This window comes from Bufo gargarizans, chromosome 3 (assembly GCF_014858855.1).
Source record: "Bufo gargarizans isolate SCDJY-AF-19 chromosome 3, ASM1485885v1, whole genome shotgun sequence".
NCBI classification, from domain to species: Eukaryota; Metazoa; Chordata; class Amphibia; order Anura; family Bufonidae; genus Bufo; species Bufo gargarizans.
Genome location: NC_058082.1, coordinates 94017982 through 94040116, shown reverse-complemented (window position 1 = coordinate 94040116; position 22135 = coordinate 94017982).

Below are 22135 nucleotides of genomic sequence, written 5' to 3'. Positions count from 1 at the left end.
TCCCTTACCCATTCCTTCCCATCCTTGGACACATCTGTCCATGGACTTCATAACGGATCTGCCTCGTTCCTCAGGGAAGACTGTGATTCTGGTGGTGGTGGACCGTTTTAGCAAAATGGTGCATTTCATCCCTTTTCCTGGTTTGCCCAATGCTAAGACGCTGGCGCAGGCATTTATTGATCACATTGTCAAATTGCACGGTATTCCTTCAGACATAGTCTCTGATAGGGGCACGCAGTTTGTTTCCAGATTCTGGAAGGCTTTCTGTTCTCGCTTGGGGGTTCGGTTGTCATTCTCTTCTGCTTTCCACCCGCAGTCGAATGGCCAGACAGAGCGCGTCAATCAGAATCTGGAGACATATCTGCGCTGTTTTGTGGCGGAGAATCAAGAAGATTGGTGTTCTTTTTTGTCCCTTGCTGAGTTTGCTTTAAATAACCGTCGTCAGGAGTCCTCTGATAAGTCACCATTTTTTGGTGCATATGGGTTTCATCCGCAGTTTGGGACTTTCTCGGGAGAGGGGTCTTCTGGTTTACCTGATGAGGACAGATTCTCCTCGTCTTTGTCATCTATTTGGCAAAAGATTCAGGATAATCTAAAGAGCATGAGTGAGAGATATAAGCGTGTGGCATATAAGAGACGTGTGCTTGGTCCGGACCTGAATGTTGGTGATCTGGTGTGGTTGTCTACCAAGAATATCAAATTGAAGGTTCCCTCCTGGAAGTTGGGTCCTAGGTTTATTGGGCCTTACAAAATCCTGTCTGTCATCAATCCTGTTGCCTACCGACTTGATCTTCCTCAGACTTGGAAGATCCATAATGTTTTTCATAAGTCCTTATTGAAACCTTATGTTCAACCCATTGTACCCTCGCCTTTGCCTCCTCCTTCGATTATGGTTGATGGGAATCTTGAATTTCAGGTCTCTAGGATTGTGGATTCTCGGCTTGTCCGCGGTTCTCTCCAGTACCTTGTTCATTGGGAGGGTTATAGTCCTGAGGAGAGGATGTGGGTCCCAGTGACGGACATTAAGGCCTCTCGTCTCATCAGGGCTTTCCATAGGTCCCATCCTGAGAAGGTGGGCTCTGAGTTTCCGGAGTCCACTCGTAGAGGGAGGGGTACTGTCACAACCAGACAGCTGAGAAGCTCTGACAGAAGCCTTTCAGAACCTCCTCCTTGAGTTTCTTTGTTGTGATGTTCAGTTCCTCATCTCGTTAGCCTCTCTCAGCTGTCATGTGGTTGAACTGATTGCATCCCTTTAAATTCCGCCCCATAATGCATTACTGGGCGGCTTATACTACTTCCTGGAGTGTGTGTGCATGCTGATCTTGTTTTCCAGTCTGCTACAAAGTTAAGTGCTGAACATTTATCTGTTATTTTCTGTTTGCTGGATCCCAGGTGACCCTGACTCCCTCCGTGTCTGGTGTAGGGAGCCGGTGGTCGTGTCCCCTCACTATTGTAGGATGTTCAGGGGTTATATAGTCGAGGTACGTGGATATGCAACCATCCACCTCTGGGATCGTTGCATAGGCTGAGCATCCAGGGAAAGTCTCAGGTCTTGTGCAGGGGTCTCCCTTATGGTTCCTTAGCTTTGGATCCAGTGAGTCATATATGCATGTTGCTTTGTCTTGTTTCCTGTACACCGTCCGTGACAGCGCAATGCCGTGTGCCCGTACAGCAGTTTACGACCACATATGGGGTGTTTCTGTAAACTACAGAATCAGGGCAATAAATATTGAGTTTTGTTCGGCTGTTAACCTTGGCTTTGTTAGTGGAAAAAATAGATTAAAATGGAAAATCTGCCAAAAAAGTGAAATTCTGAAATTTCATCTCCATTTTCCATTAATTCTTGTGGAACACCTAAAGGGTTGACAAAGTTTGTAAAATCAGTTTTGAATACCTTGAGGGGTGTAGTTTATAAAATGGGGTAATTTTTGGGTGGTTTCTATTATGTAAGCCTCACAAAGTGACTTCAGACCTGAGCTGGTCCTTAAAAAAGATTTGCTTCTAAACTTCTAAGCCTTCTAACATGCCCAAAAAATAAAATGGCAATAACTATTTTTAGAGTAATTACTATATATTATGAAAGTAGAGAAAAAGAAATTTGCTAATTTTTCTAAATTTTTGGTAAATTTGGTATTTTTTTATAAATAAAAATGACATTTTTTTTATTCTATTTTACCACTGTGATTAAGTACAATATGTGACGAGAAAACAATCACAGAATGGCCTGGATAAGTAAAAGCGTTTTAAAGTTATTACCACATAAAGTGACATACCGTATGTCATATTTGCTAAAAAATTGCCTAGTCCGAAAAATGCCTGGGTCCTTAAGGGGTTAAAACAGATAACTGCACCACTGACCAGCAAATATATTTTTTCTTTTTACAGTAATACATGCCACAAAAGGCTTTCAATTATATAACTGCACTGCTGACCGGCAAATATATTTTACTTTTGCCACTAATACACGCCAAAAAAAGCTGTAATTTTAGCACTTCACCACACAACGGCTAATAAGCCCTTTTCTTCCAACTATTAAAAGCCCAAAAATACTTTAGAACATTTAACTGCACCGCACAAGGGCAAATAAGACATAGAAATATTTCCTTGTAATAAACCCTGGTAATGACTGTATTAAACAGCACTTGCACCCTAATAAGAACGGTTTCCTGGAATTACAGAGCTGTATAATGGTAATTTAGATCCCCAATCAGTAGCCATTATCTGCCTAATGGTGGTTTGACTCCCCCTGTTCTCCTGTGACAGATGCCAGTTGTTACGATGTGGACTCTTGCTGAAAGACGCCAGGATGGCCAGTGTTGTTGCTTTCTCTGTGGCAGTTTTGTTACGTCCACTTTTTGGTAAAGCCTGTTTTGCCAAAATTTGGCTAGCAAGTTAGGGAGCCAAGCAGTGAAATCAATTAAAAACACAGGATCTTTGGAGCTCAGCCAGAGTAACTATTGGCGTCTTGGTCGCCTCTCTTACCAAGAACCTTCTCCCTTGATTACTTAGCGTGGTGGGGTGGCTAGCTCTAGTAAGAGTCCTGGTTACTCCGAACTTCTTCCATTTACGAATTATGGAGGCCACTGTGCTCTTGGGAACTTTCAGTGCAGCAGAATTTTTTTAAATCCTTCTCCAGATCTGTGCCTCCATGCAATCCTGTCTCTGAGCTCTACAGGCAGTTATTTTCTCCTCGTGACTTGGTTTTTTATGTGATATGCATTGTCAGCTGTGAGATCTAATATAAATAGGGCTGTGTCTTTCCAAATCATGTCCAATCAACTGAATTTACCACAGGTGGACTCCAATCAAGGTGTAAAAACATCTCAAAGATGATCGAAAGAAATGGGAGGACTAATGTCAAATTTCATAGAAAAGGGTCTGAATACTCATGTCCATGTAAAATTTTTGTTTCTTATTTTTAATAAATTTGCAAACATTTCTAAAATTATCTTCTCACTTCCTCATTATGGGGTATTGAGTGCACATAACAAAATGTGAAAAAGTGAAAAGGTTTGTCAATGCACTGTAGACTGACCCCTTGCAGTTGCACTTGCGTTATCTTCTAGCGGGGTGCATAGGAAACAGTCCTATTATCCCTAAAACTATACTGTAGACCACACAAAAATGTATTTATTTCTCAAGCACAAGAAAGGTTGTTGATTAAGCCGAAATATAAACTCATATGATGTTTATGGACAAATACAGGGGCACATATTTAAATGCTGTTGTCCTTGTTTTAGAATATAATCTTCTTTTTCCTGTATGACTTGCATTGAGTTGAGTAAACCAAGCCTTCCAATGCCGTCAGTAAAACCGAGCAACCTGGTCTTGGAAAATCAGAAAATAAATTGCCAACTTGTCCTGGATAAGTGGAACTTAAAGGCGATGTACACCTTCGGAGGCAAATTTTGTTTATGATTGCATTTTACTTATTTTTGACCAATTGGCCATTATTAAAAATATTGAGCCGTTTTGTCACAAAGGGTTAAAGGGATTGTCTTATCATAGACAACGGGGGCTGCAAAACTAATTGTACATGCCCTCATCATCTCCCGCCTAGACTACTGCAACATTCTCCTCTGTGGCTTTCCATCTAGCGCACTCACACCCCTCCAATCTATCCTCAACTCTGCTGCACGACTGATCCACCTCTCACCCTGTTACTCCTCTGCCTCTCCCCTCTGCCTATCCCTTCACTGGCTGCCCATTGCCCAACAAATTCAGTTCAAAATACTAATAAATACATACAAGGCCGTCCACAACCTGTCCCCTCCCTACATCTCTGAGCTACTTTCCCGATACATCCCCACACGCAATCTCCAATCCTCACAAGACCTCCTTCTCTCCTCTCCTCTTATCACCTCTTCCCACAATCGCCTCCAAGATTTCTCCCGTGCATCCCCCATACTCTGGAACTCGCTACCCCTACATATCAAAGTCTTACTGTACCTACAGTGGAATCCTTCAAAAGAAACCTGAAAACCCACCTCTTCAGACAAGCCTACAACCAGTGACCCTGCTGCCTCTATACCGCCATGACCAGCTTCACCCGCACCTACTGTGTCCTTCTCCCATACCATGTACCAGTTTGTAACTTGCTTAGTGCATTTGTCTGTATTATATATGTATACCTCTTCTCATATGTACAGCGCTATGGAATGAACGGCGCTTTAATAATAAATAATAATAATATCGCTAGGATATGCCCCCATTGTCTTATAGGTCTGGGTCCCACCGCTGGGACCCGCACCTATATCAGGAACGTAGCACCGCAAGGTGGTGGCTGGAGGACTCCAGTCCGGCCACCATTAAGCCAGCTCCCCATAGAAGTGAATGGGAGCGCACTGCGCATGACCGGCCGCCGCTCCCATTCACTTCTATGGGCTCGATGGAAATAGCCGAGCCAGTGCTCAGCTGTTTTTGCCGGCCCCATAGAGAATGAATGAAGGGCAGCTGCGCATGCGCAGTGCGCCCTCCTTCACTTTCGGGGCTCCGTTTTCTATATAGGTGCAGGTCCCAGCGGTGGGACCCACACCTATAAGACAATGTGGGCGATATGCCCCCATTGTCTATGATGAGACAACCCCTTTAACTGCATTCCTAGCTGTGTGACTGGTACTTTCACTTTCACTTTGTGCGGGTCATTTAATAAACCTTATCTCTAAACTACAAAGAGGTCATAAACACTTATTTAGGCCACATTCTTATCCATAAGATAAGAACGAGCTATAATGAGTGTTTATAATATCAGAGAGCAGAGATAAGGAGCCTGTCAGCTCCACAACTGAAGGAAAAGAGAGAAAATCCAGAGGCTACTAGTACAGCATCTCGTGTACAGAAAAAAGGATGCCATATTAGTTCAAAATGAGTACAATGCAATAATAAAAAATTGCCCCCAAAAGGTGTACATAACCTTTAAAGGGGTTATCCCATGAATAATGTAAAAAATTAAAATGAGATAACACAATGTCTTTTTAAGAACCAGTCGTGTGCCTCACAAGGATCCAGAGCTTTTGCCCATTCATTGCTCCAATTGCCCTGATTTATTTCAAGATAGATCTCAGCGAGTCACTCAGTGGCTATACTACATTACACATTTTAATTACATGCAGTTACACAAGTATTCAGATCCAGGAGGCGGTTTGAAAAATGTAGAATATTTTGGGCTAACCATTTGAAGGACACCAATTCAGATACAGATAACATCTAAAAAGACCAAAGCAAGAAGCAGTCTTAAAAGGAGTAGCTAAAAATTAAACTGTGGCAGTAAATAAATATGATAAAATCCCCCCCAAAAAGACACATGCTACCTTGATTATCGCCACCCTTTTAGGCCAGGGCTACACAACGACATGTGTGGCGCAACATTTTTTATAATGCCAGTCTATGGTGTCGCACTGCGACATGCTGCAACTGCCATCCATCCAGTATGCCACATGTCGCAGTGCGACACCATAGACTAGCATTATAAAAAAAATTGTGCGACATTGGTGCAACACATGTTGCAGTGTAGTTGTAACCTATATGTCGCGCAACACATGTCATCGTGTAGCCCTAGCCTAAAGCCTATGGTAAATGGTAATGCGCAACTTAGTTTACTCAGTCAAGTCTTTTCTTCAGGCCGCCTGACTGGCACTTTGAGGGTACACAGTTGTGCCCACCAAAACAGCATTTTTCAGATTCCGCAATTATTTAGGAACATGTCCCTCGTGACAGTTTTGCTTCAAAAGGACTGTCATCTGAAAATGTGCTGTGCTGCCGAGACCCCGCACAGTCGACTATATTATCACTATAGGAAGCCCCAGCGATCCTTCCTTTCCTCTGTGCCGGTGCTATTGCTGGTTTCATACTAGCGCTAAACTGTTCCGGTAGAGCCTGCCGGAGTTCATCCTATCCGGCATACCCGAATACTACCTTTCCCTTCTGGAGCCTATTGACTATAATGAGACCCAGCGGGGATCTGCCTTGTTTCCGGCATCAGCGGCCAGAAAGAAAATGCTGTTTGCAGTGGTATTTGTCTCGCGGAATCACGGCACTCATGATGGAAACAGGCTGGATCCCCCCTCCTGGCGGTGCTCCGCCGTTTCTGGCTGTTCGGGATGCAAAGAACTGAAGTGTGAAACTAGCCTAAAAGGTTACAAGGCAGAAATCAGTCGATAATCCTAAAAATGTTTACGGTACCGACTTTTAACATTTGTATTTTTCTCGTCTGCAACATATTTTATCAGCAATTTTCTAAGCTTTTTTTTACCAGGTCTCTGACAGCGCTCAGCAGAAAGTCGACCATTTACCGATGCATTTCTTCCCCAAAAAAAACAAAAAAACAAGTTTATCTAAACAATCTCAATCCCCGCAGAAAGGCTTCCAATTGCGATCACAAGCCCCGAAAGAAAATAATACATTGTACGAGAATGCATAAAAATAAACACACTTGTTATTTCAGGAAAAATCATTCGCGAAAACGGCTTTTCTTTCCCCGAGCTCTCCAATAATCATCGCAGGCTATTGGCGTGACCTGTCATTGACTCCTCCACATAACAGTTTCCATTAAGTGAGCAATTTTCACTGATCACAGGCTGGTTTTATAACAGCCCAATATGTTTTGCTGCAAATAAATAATTCAGGTTTTGCAGGCGCCTTCTGATTATTACAGGGAGAAATGAAGCTGGAAGATTTCTTCATACCCACAAGCTTTGTGGTTTGGTCGGTGAAAACGAATGTCTTGTCTTGGTGGAGCAGGCTGAGATGGTCCGTGGGATGGTTAGCTCTTCTGAATAGCTACCCTAGATAGATTGTGTAGTGTCCCACTAGGTATGGGTGGGCACTACACAAGGGTCAATTGGTGTGCGCGTTACTCCTACTCACAAGGAACAGAAATGTCATATTTAATTCTGCATTTAATGTATGTTTTAATGTGTTGTTATATGCAATGTACCCCTGTCTAATGCAGCAGCAGGCCTAGTTGGGTGTAGTTAGACATCCCAGACACTAGAGGGAGATAGGGAGCCCCTAGTATAAATGTCCAGGCCCAGACAGGGAGAGGGTGTGCAGAGCCAGGAGTCTGAGAAGACACAGGTTAAGAAGCCTGCTCCTGACATGCAGCTGGATAGCCCTGGCTGCTAGTGATGTCCAGGAGGCTGTTGAGAAGCTCCAGCTTGCCTGAGAACAAGAGAGCCTAAGTTAGCTCTGAAGAGATACCCCAGTTGTAGGATTCAACCTCCTGGGAGAAACCGACAGTTATCCACCTAATAGGAGGAGGCGACCCAGGGTAAGCAAAGTGACCCTGATAGGCAGAGGAACTTAGGAACCATAGCAAGCAGTATATTACCTGAGGAAGAAAGTAACCAAGGATATAAGCCACCCTTTTAGGCATCCGGGCCTTGGGAGATGTAAAGCCAGAGCAGGAGTTCTATAAAGGACACTGTACATTGATTCTGAGGAAAAGTACAACCTGCTGCTGAGTGCTTGTGGAATTTACCCTCAGTGTAACTTGCATGACTATTGCCTGCCATATTTGTGAATAAGCCCCTTTCGTGGAACTGTAATATAGAGACTGTACTACTCCCTGCTGTACAAAGTTGGATTGTCCAGTAAAGTTTCCGTTTGGTTCACTGCATACTTGTGTACCTTCATCTTTCCAACCATCAACCGGCGTGCCACCGGCCAAAGGCACTGGCGTCACGAATACCACAGGGACCTTGCCCCAGGCACACAAAATACCTGTAACATCCAGGGCACCTCAACTACCATCAGGCCTGGTCCCTATCTACAGAGCGTGCCCCAGAGGAACTGTGTCTACCTCTCCTTCACTGCCACGCGCCTGCCCAGGGTTCTTCAAATATAGTGAGTACCCTCGATTGCCCATAACTGTGACCTCACTTCGTCATCCCCTGCAGGTCTGGCGTGTTGCATAAATTGGCATCACGAACAGGATTCGAATATTCCTGCGCCATAGCGGATTTAAAAACTGTGTGCTGAAAATTGTCTTAAAGTGACATGCCCCAATTGTTTTATTGAAAATTGCTGGGCCAAAGTGAACTGTAATAATTGCGGTGTGAAAATAGCATTGTGTGGACTGTTTTCTACTTATTTAAGCCACCGCTTGCTGTCAAGGAATAGACAGCTATTTTGCTCAAAGATGGCCGCTGAGCTTGCTTGAAATTGTTTGCTGCGTCATCTTCATCTTAAATTGGCGGTAAAAATTGGCGCCTTCTGCTAAAAGTGCGGGAAGGCTGTATGCTGGCGCCACCGCCCTGTCTGGACATTTGCATGTCTGCTGTGATGGACTCCGCCTCCCCCATACTGGAGTACCTGGGGGGCGGCCTCCCAGTGCAATGGGAGGATCTGTCTGAACTTATTGGCGCCACCCTGTCGCTCTCCAGAGAAGGATCGAGCATGTTGAGGAGTGAGGACTTTCCTGCTGATATGTCCGCGCCTGACTTATTAACTATGAATGTGACTGGTGTTGAGCAAGAGGACGCTCCACCGGCCTACTCTCCGGGACCGGAGAGACCCGCCTGCCCGCCACCGAGGACGCAACCGGAGGCCTATTATGGCTCCTGGAGAGACTTCTTCCAGCCCTCGTTCAAGTGGTCCGCATTTATGGCAGAGATCCGGGAGGCCGCCATAAAGAAAACGACTAAGACAAAAATCTACTATGAAGAACTGGCAAAGACCGTTCACGAGTGCCACACCGACACACAACCCCGCCTGGAAAGGAGAAGGGGGTTGGTTGTGGCCTTTGACAAGGACCGAGGCTTCGGTTTCATTAAAGACTACCTGACTGGACGAGACTTACAGTCATGTGAAAAAATTAGGACACCCTTTGAAAGCATGTGGTTTTTTGTAACATTTTTAATAAAAGGTTATTTCATCTCCGTTTCAACAATACAGAGAGATTAAAGTAATCCGACTAAACAAAGAAAACTGAAGAAAAGTCTTTTCAAGATCTTCTGTAAATGTCATTCTACAAAAATGCCTATTCTAACTGAGGAAAAAGATAGGACACCCTTGCCCCTAATAGCGAGTGTTACCTCCTTTGGCTGAAATAACTGCAGTGAGACGGTTCTTGTAGCCATCTACCAGTCTTCGACATCGGTCTGAGGAAATTTTACCCCACTCCTCAATGCAGAACTTTTTCAGCTGTGAGATGTTTGAGGGGTTTCTTGCACGTACAGCCCTTTTCAAGTCACCCCACAGCATCTCAATGGGATTCAAATCTGGACTTTGACTTGGCCATTCCAGGACTCTCCATTTCTTCTTTTTCAGCCAATCTTTGGTTGATTTACTAGTATGTTTTGGGTCATTGTCATGTTGCATGGTCCAGTTCCGCTTCAGCTTTAATTTTCTAACTGATGGTCTCACATGTTCTTCAAGCACCTTCTGATACACAGTAGAATTCATCGTGGATTCTATGATGGTGAGCTGACCAGGTTCTGCTGCAGCAAAGCAGCCCCAAACCATGACACTTCCACCTCCATGCTTCACAGTTGGTATGAGGTTCTTTTCTTGGAATGCTGTGTTTGGTTTACGCCAAACATGTCCTCTGCTGTTGTGTCCAAATAATTCAATTTTGGACTCATCTGTCCAAAGAACATTATTCCAGAAGTCCTGGTCTTTGTCAACTTTATCTCTGGCAAATTTCAGTCTGGCCTCGATGTTTCTCTTGGAAAGCAAAGGTTTCCTCCTTGCACACCTCCCATGCAAGTTAAACTTGTACAGTCTCTTTCTGATTGTAGAGGCATGTACTTCTACATCAACAGTAGCCAGAGCCTGCTGTAGTTCTCGAGATGACACTTTAGGGTTTTTGGAGACCTCTTTTAGCATCTTGCGGTCTGCTCTTGGGGTGAACTTGCTGGGGCGACCAGTCCTGGGCATGTTGGCAGTTGTTTTGAAAGCCCTCCACTTGTAGACTATCTTCCGGACAGTGGAATGGCTGATTTCAAAATCTTTTGAGATCTTTTTAAATCCCTTCCCAGACTCATAGGCTGCTACAATCTTTTTTCTGAAGTCCTCTGACAGCTCTTTTGCTCTCACCATGGTGCTCACTCTCACTTCAACAGTCAGGAGCACACCAAACTAAATGTCTGAGGTTTAAATAGGGCAAGCCTCATTCAACATGCAGAGTAACGATCTACTAATTATGTGCACCTGGTGTGATATACCTGTGTGAGATCTGAGCCAATTTAAGAGGGAATACATGTGAGGGTGTCCTATCTTTTTCCTCAGTTAGAATAGGCATTTTTGTAGAATGACATTTACAGAAGATCTTGAAAATACTTTTCTTCAGTTTTCTTTGTTTAGTTGGATTACTTTAATCTCTCTGTATTGTTGAAACGGAGATGAAATAACCTTTTATTAAAAATGTTACAAAAAACCACATGCTTTCAAAGGGTGTCCTAATTTTTTCACATGACTGTATATGTCAACAGGAGGTCCGTCAAGCGGAGTTACCTCCCAGAACGTCTACACAACCTCCGCGAGGGAGAGGAGGTTGAATTTACCCCTGCTGAGGGCCTGCGAGGCCCCTACGCCACTGCCGTGTCCCGTCCTAAGAAGAAGACAGAGGACTGGGACTTTGATGAGGACAACCCTGGCTGCGAGCGTGAATCTGAATGCTCTCCAGGACCGGCCCATCACGCCTTCCAAGAACGGGGCTCTTTCATTGGCCCAAATGTGTTCTGGCAGCCGACAGTGGTAGAGAAGAGGGTTAGCCCATGGCCCTCACCTGAGTTGCCTCGCAGGGAGAAAACCGTCCGTGAGCTTCAGGATGCAGAGAGATTTAAAGCTGCCCTGGAGAATATCCGCAGAGGGAGGAAAGCGGACGCCTCACCTGAGCCTGCAGCGGCTGCGCAGGACGAACCACCCACCGCCCAAGTGCCGACAACGACAGCGGAGACCAGCGATCCCGACTCCGAAAGCCTGGACGACCAGATCGTGCGGCTGGAGCTGAAACTGCGGGAGCTACGCCAGCTTGCCACCGCCAGGATCCGGACTCCACCTGGCCTACAACGTAAGGACCCGGACGTCTCCGGGCCAAAGGTGAGAGTACCTGTCCCTGCCAGTCGTCCCTGCTTAGTACCGGCACCTGCGGTGGGATCCTCTTACGCTGTGCACCGGCGCACAGAGCCAGTCGTTCCAGAACCCACCGGACCGCTTGCAGCAGCGGTACCCAGGCCAGTGCAGCAGCCCACATTTGTTATGCCTGCTCCGGTGAGGTCAGCGACTTTGATCACCCCTAGGCCTATGGGGCCTATACCTATTAGGGGTCCGTTTATGTTGCAGTTGCCCCCCAATACTGTGTTGTGGGCACATCCATCTGTTGAATCGCAATACAGGCCCAATATACAAATGGAGCCAGGGAGCACCACTGAAATGCAAAGTTAATATGATATGCCCCTGTGAATTGGCCTGCTAGGCCCTTGATGTTTGCTTTATTTGCCAAGGGATCCTAAAGAAGAGTTAACCCTTTCAGGACAGGAGTCCTTCGTTGTTTTGGCCCTCTGTTGCTGCTGCCAGTTACCCACGGCTCAGTGGAGGCGGTGAGCCACTGAAATACCACGTGCAGCAAGGCCATCTTGTTTACAGGACCTCCTGCCTGCTTTCTCAGAGTGAAAACCCAGTTGTGCCTGTTTTCATAAGTTGCACTCTTAACCCTTTAACCCCCTTTTCAGGTTGATTAAGGGTATTACAGCACTACTTTGATGTGTATGCCATTTAAATAATGTGGACTATTTTATGCGCTGCTATTTTATTATGCAACTGGAATTTAAAGGAATTGGGCCCAGGGATAGACTCAAATGCACATGAGCCTCTGAGATTTTGCTATTGTTTTAAAGTATTGTGCCCAGAGATGGACTCCACCCCGTGCGAGCCTCTGTGATTCTTGCTATGATTCCTAAAGGTCTTATATCTCTACTTAGCTGTGGAATGAACGAAAAGAAAAAAAACCTGGGTACGGACTCATTTTATATGCTTTGAGCCTCCAAGGATTGTTATTTAATGTTTACATTTTCCATGGACAATTTGCACTTAAAAAGTATTATATGGACTATCCTGGTATTTACTGTTACGCTGTGCCAGGTCAGCGCCCCTGTTCCCATTGTTTTATCCTGAGAGAAGAGAACGACGCCCCTTTTCACCATTACTTGCTCCTATTCCAGTGGAACTGCCTAATATATGTATACATATAATGTATATTTTGCAAATGTAGATGTGTTTTCCTGCTTTGCTTTATTGTCCTCATTACAGGTGCAGTATCCAGCTGTGCAGGGACCCTCCATGTTGCGCCGAGGACGGGCAACGTTATAGCGTGGGGGTATGTAGTGTCCCACTAGGTATGGGTGGGCACTACACAAGGGTCAATTGGTGTGCGCGTTACTCCTACTCACAAGGAACAGAAATGTCATATTTAATTCTGCATTTAATGTATGTTTTAATGTGTTGTTATATGCAATGTACCCCTGTCTAATGCAGCAGCAGGCCTAGTTGGGTGTAGTTAGACATCCCAGACACTAGAGGGAGATAGGGAGCCCCTAGTATAAATGTCCAGGCCCAGACAGGGAGAGGGTGTGCAGAGCCAGGAGTCTGAGAAGACACAGGTTAAGAAGCCTGCTCCTGACATGCAGCTGGATAGCCCAGGCTGCTAGTGATGTCCAGGAGGCTGTTGAGAAGCTCCAACTTGCCTGAGAACAAGAGAGCCTAAGTTAGCTCTGAAGATACCCCAGTTGTAGGATTCAACCTCCTGGGAGAAACCGACAGTTATCCACCTGATAGGAGGAGGCGACCCAGGGTAAGCAAAGTGACCCTGATAGGCAGAGGAACTTAGGAACCATAGCAAGCAGTATATTACCTGAGGAAGAAAGTAACCAAGGATATAAGCCACCCTTTTAGGCATCCGGGCCTTGGGAGATGTAAAGCCAGAGCAGGAGTTCTATAAAGGACACTGTACATTGATTCTAGTAAAAGTACAACCTGCTGCTGAGTGCTTGTGGAATTTACCCTCAGTGTAACTTGCATGACTATTGCCTGCCATATTTGTGAATAAGCCCCTTTCGTGGAACTGTAATATAGAGACTGTACTACTCCCTGCTGTACAAAGTTGGATTGTCCAGTAAAGTTTCCGTTTGGTTCACTGCATACTTGTGTACCTTCATCTTTCCAACCATCAACCGGCGTGCCACCGGCCAAAGGCACTGGCGTCACGAATACCACAGGGACCTTGCCCCAGGCACACAAAATACCTGTAACATCCAGGGCACCTCAACTACCATCAGGCCTGGTCCCTATCTACAGAGCGTGCCCCAGAGGAACCGTGTCTACCTCTCCTTCACTGCCACGCGCGTGCCCAGGGTTCTTCAAATATAGTGAGTACCCTCGATTGCCCATAACCGTGACCTCACTTCGTCATCCCCTGCAGGTCTGGCGTGTTGCAATTGCAGGCACCCTCAGCTAAGCTGATCTTGGAGAGTCATCTAGCAGCCTCCATAAACCTCTGTTATGGGGGGAGGAACACATATATGGCAATCCCTAAAATCCGTGGTTGCCTTAAAGGGCATCTGTCAGCAGTTTTGTACCTATGAAACTGGCTGACCTGTTACATGTGCACTTGGCAGCTGAAGCAGTGGCATCCTCAGGACAGCGATACAGATGGATGCTGCGTGGCAGGGGAAAGGTGTCTCCCTTCCCCGTTCCTCTGATAGGCTGCAGGCCTAGTGCCTGCAACCTTCATCGCGCCGCCTGAGCCGTACAGCACGGGACACAGGCCGGAAGAGGCCTGCACCACTTCACTGAGTGTGCCATGGAGGTAAGTATAAGGCTGGTTTCACACGGGCGTAGCGGGAAAAGGTGCGGGTGCGTTGCGGGAACATGCGTGATTTTTCCACGTGCATTGTAATGCGTTTTGCACGCGTGTGAGAAAAATCGGCATGTTTGGTACTCAAACCCGAACTTCTTCACAGAAGTTCGGGTTTGGGATCGGGGTTGTGTAGATTGTATTATTTTTCCTTATAACATGGTTATAAGGGAAAATAATAGCATTCTTAATACAGAATGGGTACAAAATAATGGAGGGGTTAAAATAATAATAATAATAATTTAACTCCACTTGCTCGCGCAGCCCGGCTTCTCTTCTTTGCTGTGTACAGGAAAAGGACCTGTGGTGACGTCACTCCGGTCATCACATGGTCCGTCACATGATCTTTTACCATGGTGATGGACCATGTGATGACCGGAATGACATCACCACAGGTCCTTTTCCTGTACACAGCAAAGAAGAAGACAGAAGAGAAGCCGGCTGCGCGAACAAGTGGATTAAGGTGAGTTAAATTTTTTAATTTTTTTTTAACCCCTCCAGCGCTATTGTACTTAGCATTCTGTATTAAGAATGCTATTATTTTCCCTTATAACCATGTTATAAGGGAAAATAATAAAGATCGGGTCCCCATCCCGATCGTCTCCTAGCAACCGTGCGTGAAAATTGCCCCGCATCCGCACTTGCTTGCGGATGCTTGCGATTTTCACTCAGCCCCATTCACTTCTATAGGGCCTGCGTTGCGTGAAAAACGCACAAAATAGAGCTTGCTGCGATTGTCACGCAACGCACAAGTGATGCATGAAAATCACCGCTCATGTGCACAGCCCCATAGAAATGAATGGGTCCGTATTCAGTGCAGGTGCAATGTGTTCAACTCACGTATTGCACCCACGCGGAAAACTCGCCCGTGTGAAAGGGGCCTAAGTGTTTATTTTTTTTATATGGTACAATACTCGTTACTGGCACATGATTGGGGGGCCATCTATGGGGGGCTCTTGTTACTGGCACATGATTGGGGGGCCATCTATGGGGGGCTCTTGTTACTGGCACATGATTGGGGGGTACTTCTTACTGGCACATGATTGGGGGGCCATCTATGGGGGGGTACTTCTTACTGGCACATGATTGGGGGCACTTGTTACTGGCACATGATTGGGGGCCATCTATGGGGGGCACTTCTTACAGGCACATGATTGGGGGGTATCTATGGAGGAACTTCTTACTGGCATATTATTGGGGGGCATCTATGGGGGCACTTCTTACTGGCACATTATTGGGGGCACTTCTTACTGGCACATTATTGGGGGCACTTCTTACTGGCACATTATTGGGGGCACTTCTTACTGGCACATTATTGGGGGCACTATGGGGGCATCTACTGAGGCCAAAAAAAGGGGTATTTTATATGGAGGGCACTATGGCGGAGAGGAACACTATGGGGGCTTCTACTGAGGCCACAAAGTAGGGGTATTTTATATGGGGGGCTCTGCAAAGAGGATTTTATACTGGGACACATTGTGGTGGGTACTATGGGGAAGGGGGAGAGGAGTACTATGGGGTCATCTACGGGGGCACTAAGAAGGGGTATTTTATACTTGCAAATTATGGGGGCCACTGAGGGCGTCTACTGGGGCAATATATATGGGTCATTTTATACTGGTACATTATGGGAGCACTAGGAGGAAGGGGGGAGAGGAGCACTATAGGGAAATTTACTGGGGGCACTATATAGAGGTATTTATACTGGCACATTATGGGGGCACTATGGGGACATTAGCTCAACTGGGGGCATTAAAAGTTTTTTTTTGCACTGGCACACATTATAAGGGGGCTTTTTTGTACTGTCACATTAGGGCAATTATTACTACTGGGGGGCATTATGGTGGGCTTTATTACTACTGGGGGTTTATGGGGAACATGATTACTAGTATGGGTACTATGACAGCATTATTACTTCTGGGGCACAGTGGGGACATGTTGGCGGCACTGTAGGAGCACTATTACTACCATGTGTGCTCTAGCAATAGAATTATTCCTATTGGTGGTACTTTTGGGGGCACTATTACTGTGGGGGCACCTTGGCACAGTATCAGCTTACCACAATTATTTTTGGGGGATGTTATGTTTACACTATTAGTCAGGTGCACTATTTGCTGGGCGCAGTTATTTTAGGGCAGTGTGTGCCAATAATTATTGAAGGGGGCACTATCTGGATGGTACTACTATTTTCAGGGGGTTTATCTGTTTCTGCAGTATAGTATTGGGGAGCACAGCGGCACAGTATTGGGGGTGGTAGCATGATTCGTCCAGAAGATGGGAGAATGATGGAAAAGTAGTACATTATTTTTTTTGTCAAACTGCAGAGATGAGAAATGGCTGAAAAATGGTGGTCTGGTCTGAAAGGAGAAGATGAGGAAAGAGAACATCTACATCAAAGGAGACGTCACTGGATGTAAGAGGTATGGGCCGCTGTATTACCCTGTATGTTCTGCCACATCCTGGCCCCAGACTTCAGGTCACATTGTGCGTGTTCTGAATTCTGGGGCTCACATCCATCTACTACATTATCTGTACACAGAGAGTTATCACTGTGTTATCTGTGGTGTTACATAGGACTGCAGGTGATATCTACTAAATTATCTGTAAAAAGGGGCATGACCACAGGTGGGGGGGGGGGGACACGCAATACTTGGCTTGCCCCGGGTGCTGGCAACCCACGCCACGGCACTCACTGAAGACATCTGTGTTGGTCCCATGTTCATATGTGCCCGCATTGCTGAGAAAAATGATGTTTTAATATATGCAAATGAGCTTCTAGGAGCAATGGGGGTGTCGTCGTTACACCTAGAGTCCCCTGCCGCTAGTGTGAAACTAGCCTTAGATGCTGGTCTTAATAAGCCCTATAGCGGGCGGTGGATCCGCCGGAGTTATGAAGAGGCGCCGGCCTCTACATAACTTCAGTGCATCCACCGCCGCTTCTAATTGTGAGACAGCTTCTTGTCACTGGCTACAGCCCTAAGAAGATGACGGAGCGGCAGTGCTGGATCAGAGCGGGCACAGGGAAAGAAGGTAAGGGTCCATTCACACGTCCGTAGAATGGATCTGCATCCGTTCCGCAAATTGCGGAACGGGTGCGGACCCATTCATTCTCTATGGGGCAGAAATGGATGTGGACAGCACACAGTGTGCTGTCCGAATCCGCATTTCCGGTGCGCGTCCCCGATCTTCCAGTCCGCGGCTCCGAAAAAAATATAGAACATGTCCTATTCTAGCAGACAAGAATAGGCAGTCCTATGTGGGTGCCGGCCGGGTGTATTGCGGATCCGCAATACACTACGGACGTGTGAATGGGCCCTAATGGGTATGTTTTTTCATTTTTTTTTATTTTACCAGGCTCCCAGCACTTTGTTAAAGTAAAAAAAAAAAAAAAAAACACTCTAAAGAATAATCACTTCTAACCTTTGTAATTTATCTGCAGAAGCCTTGATGCTTTATTACACAGATGGAGAAGCGATCTCCTCCTGCGGCCTCCGAACGTATGGAACAGCAGGTCTCCAGGCTGTGGTCTGCAATCAATCTCTGTAAAGGTCATTCACACTTATTTTCTCCCTCCATTTTGTTCTCTACAAGACACCATTCAGGAAGAAAGACAAGTTATGTCAGCGGGATTTGGCAAGGAATTACAAAAGATTACACAGAGTTTAGAAGTGTAAGAGGCAAAGTCAATTTAGGCATCGCAGAGTAGACAATAACATAGAAGCAGACCTATAACGATAATAGCGGACTGATAGAAAGGAAGCTCTGTGGACAGACGGACAAGCGGATGGACGGATGGATACTAGATAGATACCAGATATAGATAGATTAAATGGATGGATGGTCACATAAAACGGAAATAGGGGGTCATTGACGATCGGAAATATGCCTACCAGTATATTAGGTGTATTTCTGGTGCAGATTACGGCGTAAAGGTTATTCTGCAATCTGCGACTTTTCCTCGCTCACAGCCACGTCTAAAGAAGTGGGCGTTGCAGGCAGAGTCTTACATTTAGGCCTCATGCACACGCCCGTTGCTGGCCATGGCCTGTATTGCGGCCCGCAAACAGTGGGTCCGCAATATGCGGGCACGGGCCATGTGCTGCCCGTATAACGGATGTGGACCCATTCCTTGGAATGCGTCTGCAATCCGGAGCTGTGGTTGAATGGGTCTGGATCCGTCACGGCTGCCGCACAGATGGGGGCCGCGCAATTTGTGGTCCCCAATGCATGGAACGGCTATTAGAGGTGGCCGTGGATCGGCTGAAGTTATGTAGAGGCCTGCACCTCTTCATAACTCCGGCGGATCCACTGCCAGCGCAGGGGCTTATTAAGACCAGTGTCTAAAAACGTTATACAATGAAATCTATCTGTATAGCGCCACCTGCTGTATGCTCTTTTTCTAATTTTTCTGTCTACCTCACTGAGGTGGACGCACATGCTTAGTTTTGTTCTTCAACTGCCACCAGCTGCAGAAGACAGAATACATGCCCTGACAATGGACACACTCATTGAGAAAGGACATACCCCCTGAGATGCCAGCTTGAAATAAATTTTGCAGAGCAGTTGGAGCAATGAATGGGGAGATTTCTGGATTCATGTGAGGTACAGGGCTGGGTTTAACTTTGTTAGAAAGAGTTTTTCGTGTACTGTATGATGCATGGTTTTAATTTTTTTACACCAATCATGGGATAACCCCATTAAGCCTCTTTGTTACTCTGCACACTACTTTATCCAGTCCCAGGCATTGCAGCCGCTGCTCCACTGTGGAGACATGGAACTAGCATATAGCTTTGCAATAGTACCTCTAGAGCAGGAATCAGCAACCTTCGGCACTCCAGCTGCTGTTGTAACACCCCAGAGTTGGGTTACTAAACTCTTTCACCCCGCTACAACCTGTTAAGAGCATTAACATTGTCATCAGATGTAATTTCACATAAATGTGCATTGAAAGCCTTGTTAATTGTATATTGCTGTAATGTCTATGTTCACCAGCAGGTGGCAGCAATGTGTTAGCAGGGACTTAAGCCAGTTTAGTGTTCCTGTTCAGCTCCCCCCTCTATGAGCAGAGGTGGGCTGTGCCCACATCCTGCCTCATAGGGAGAGAAGGAAGTTAGTCAGTGTAACCCACCCCCTGCTAGGGGTAGGGTGTTGTCACGGAAAGGTGTACAGGAAACAAGACAACACAAAATGAATATATGACTCACTGGATCCAAAACTAAGGAACAAAAAGGGAGACCCCTGCATCAGACCTTGCACTCTCCCTGACTGCTCAGCCTATGCGAAAATCCCAATGGTAGATAATCGCATATCCTCGTACCTCAACTGTATAACACCTGAACACCCTATAATAGTGAGGGGACACGACCACCGGCTCCCTACACTAGATACGGAGGGAGTCAGGGTCACCTGGGATCCAGCAAACAGAAAAGCACAAATGAATGCACAACACTTATCTTGTAGAAGACTGGGAAGTAGGATCAGCATGCACACACACTCCAGGAAGTAATATAAGCCGCAAACTGATGCACTATGGGGAGGAATTTAAAGGGATGCAATCAGTACAACTACATGACAGCTGAGAGAGGCTAACGAGATGAGGAACTGAAAGCAAAACAAAGGAAGCTCAAGGAGGAGGTTCTGAAAGGCATCTGTCAGAGCTTCTCAGATGTCTGGTGGTGACAGTACCCCTCCTTCTACGAGTGGACTCCGGACACTCAGAGCCCACCTTCTCAGGATGGGACCTATGAAAAGCCCTGATGAGAGGAGTGGCCTTAATGTCCGTCACTGGGACCCACATCCTCTCCTCAGGACCATAACCCTCCCAATGAACGAGGTACTGGAGAGAACCGCGGACAACACGAGAATCCACAATCCTAGAGACCTGAAATTCAAGATTACCATCAACCATAATCGGAGGAGGAGGCAAAGACGAGGGTACAATGGGTTGGACATAAGGTTTTAATAAGGACTTATGAAAAACATTATGGATCTTCCAAGTCTGAGGAAGATCAAGACGGTAGGCAACAGGATTGATGACAGACAAGATTTTGTAGGGCCCAATAAACTTAGGACCCAACTTCCAGGAGGGAACCTTCAATTTGATATTCTTAGTAGACAACCACACCAGATCACCAACATTCAGGTCCGGACCAAGCACACGTCTCTTATCCGCCACACGCTTATATCTCTCACTCATGCTCTTTAGATTATCCTGAATCTTTTGCCAAATAGATGACAAAGACGAGGAGAATCTGTCCTCATCAGGTAAACCAGAAGACCCCTCTCCCGAGAATGTCCCAAACTGCGGATGAAACCCATATGCACCAAAAAATGGTGACTTATCAGAGGACTCCTGACGACGGTTATTTAAAGCAAACTCAGCAAGGGACAAAAAAGAAGTATGACAGCGGAGCGAGGCGCAGACGTAGCGCAGTGGAAATTGACTGGAAGGGGGAAGTGTCCAGGCAGGTTAGGGTTAATATGGATTAGGAAAGGGGGAGTGTTTCTGGGGAGGGTCTGTGGGGGTGGCAGGGAATTTGCGCGCAGTATATTAGGCTAGGGTTAGGGGCGGGAACGGCACCAGTGTCCGTTGCGCTCAGGCGAGTTGAGGTTGAATGCGTGTTTCGTGGCGGTGCATGTTCCTGGTGTTGATAATTGCATAGCTGACGCTCTTTCTCGTTTCCAGTGGGATCGTTTTCGCAGTCTGGTTCCGGGCGCGGATGTGACGGGTTTGCCGTGTCCTCAGTGGCTCTGGAGCGTGGCCTTGGGGTCTCGTTAGACCTGATTCAGCGGTCCGTGAGTAGCAGTACGTGGTCGGCTTATTCTTCTGTGTGGTCTCAGTGGGAACGTTTGATAGAGCAGGTGGGGGGGTGCGAGGGGGTTGATGATTATCATTCGTTGCTGGTTTATTTTGTGGGTGTGTCATTTAGTGCGGGTTTGTCGTTTTCGGCGGCGGCAAAGCGGGTGGCGGCGGTGGCTTTTTGGTTGAAGTTGCGGGGTATGGCGGATGTTTCCAGGAGTTTTTTGGTGCGGCAGGCTTTGAAGGGGTATCGTCGTAGTGGGGTTCGGAAGGATGGCCGTCGTCCGGTTTCTTTTCAGGTGTTGCAGTCGTTGTGGGACCGGGCGGAGGCGGTGTGTAAGTCCTGGTATGAGGTGTGTTTGTTTCGGGCGGCGTTTTCTTTGGCTTTCTTTGGGGCTTTTCGGGTCTCGGAACTGGTGGCTGGCAGTCGAGTGAGTGGCGGTGGTTTGCTGCGGGAGGATGTGAGTGTTGGTGAGGCTGGATTGCGGTGTCGGTTGCGTAGGTCCAAGACGGACCAGGTGGGTAAAGGGGTGTGCGTTTGGTTGCGGCCTCTGCCGGGGTCAGTGTTGTGCCCTGTGCGGTGTTTGGAGATTTTTCTGGCGGTCCGGCCGGATGGGCCGACTTCGTTGCTGGTTCATGTGGACGGTTCGGCTTTGTCTCGTTATCAATTTATTGCGGTTTTCCGACAATGTTTGACAGCGGCGGGTTATGAGGCAAGTGGGTTTGCGTCTCATTCATTTCGTATTGGGGCGGCGACTGAAGCCGCTAGATGGGGTTTGGGGGACGAGGCCATTAGGAGGATTGGCAGGTGGGAGTCCGCTTGCTTTCGTTCCTATATTCGTCCACATATGTTATGAAGTCGGTGGGTGGAGTGTGTTGATTTAATGTAATTTGTTATTGTAGGTTTGGGTGCTAATTTCTTTTGTTTGTTTGCAGGTTTGCCTTCTTGTTTGGCCTGGATTTTGGGCCATTCTTATGTGTAT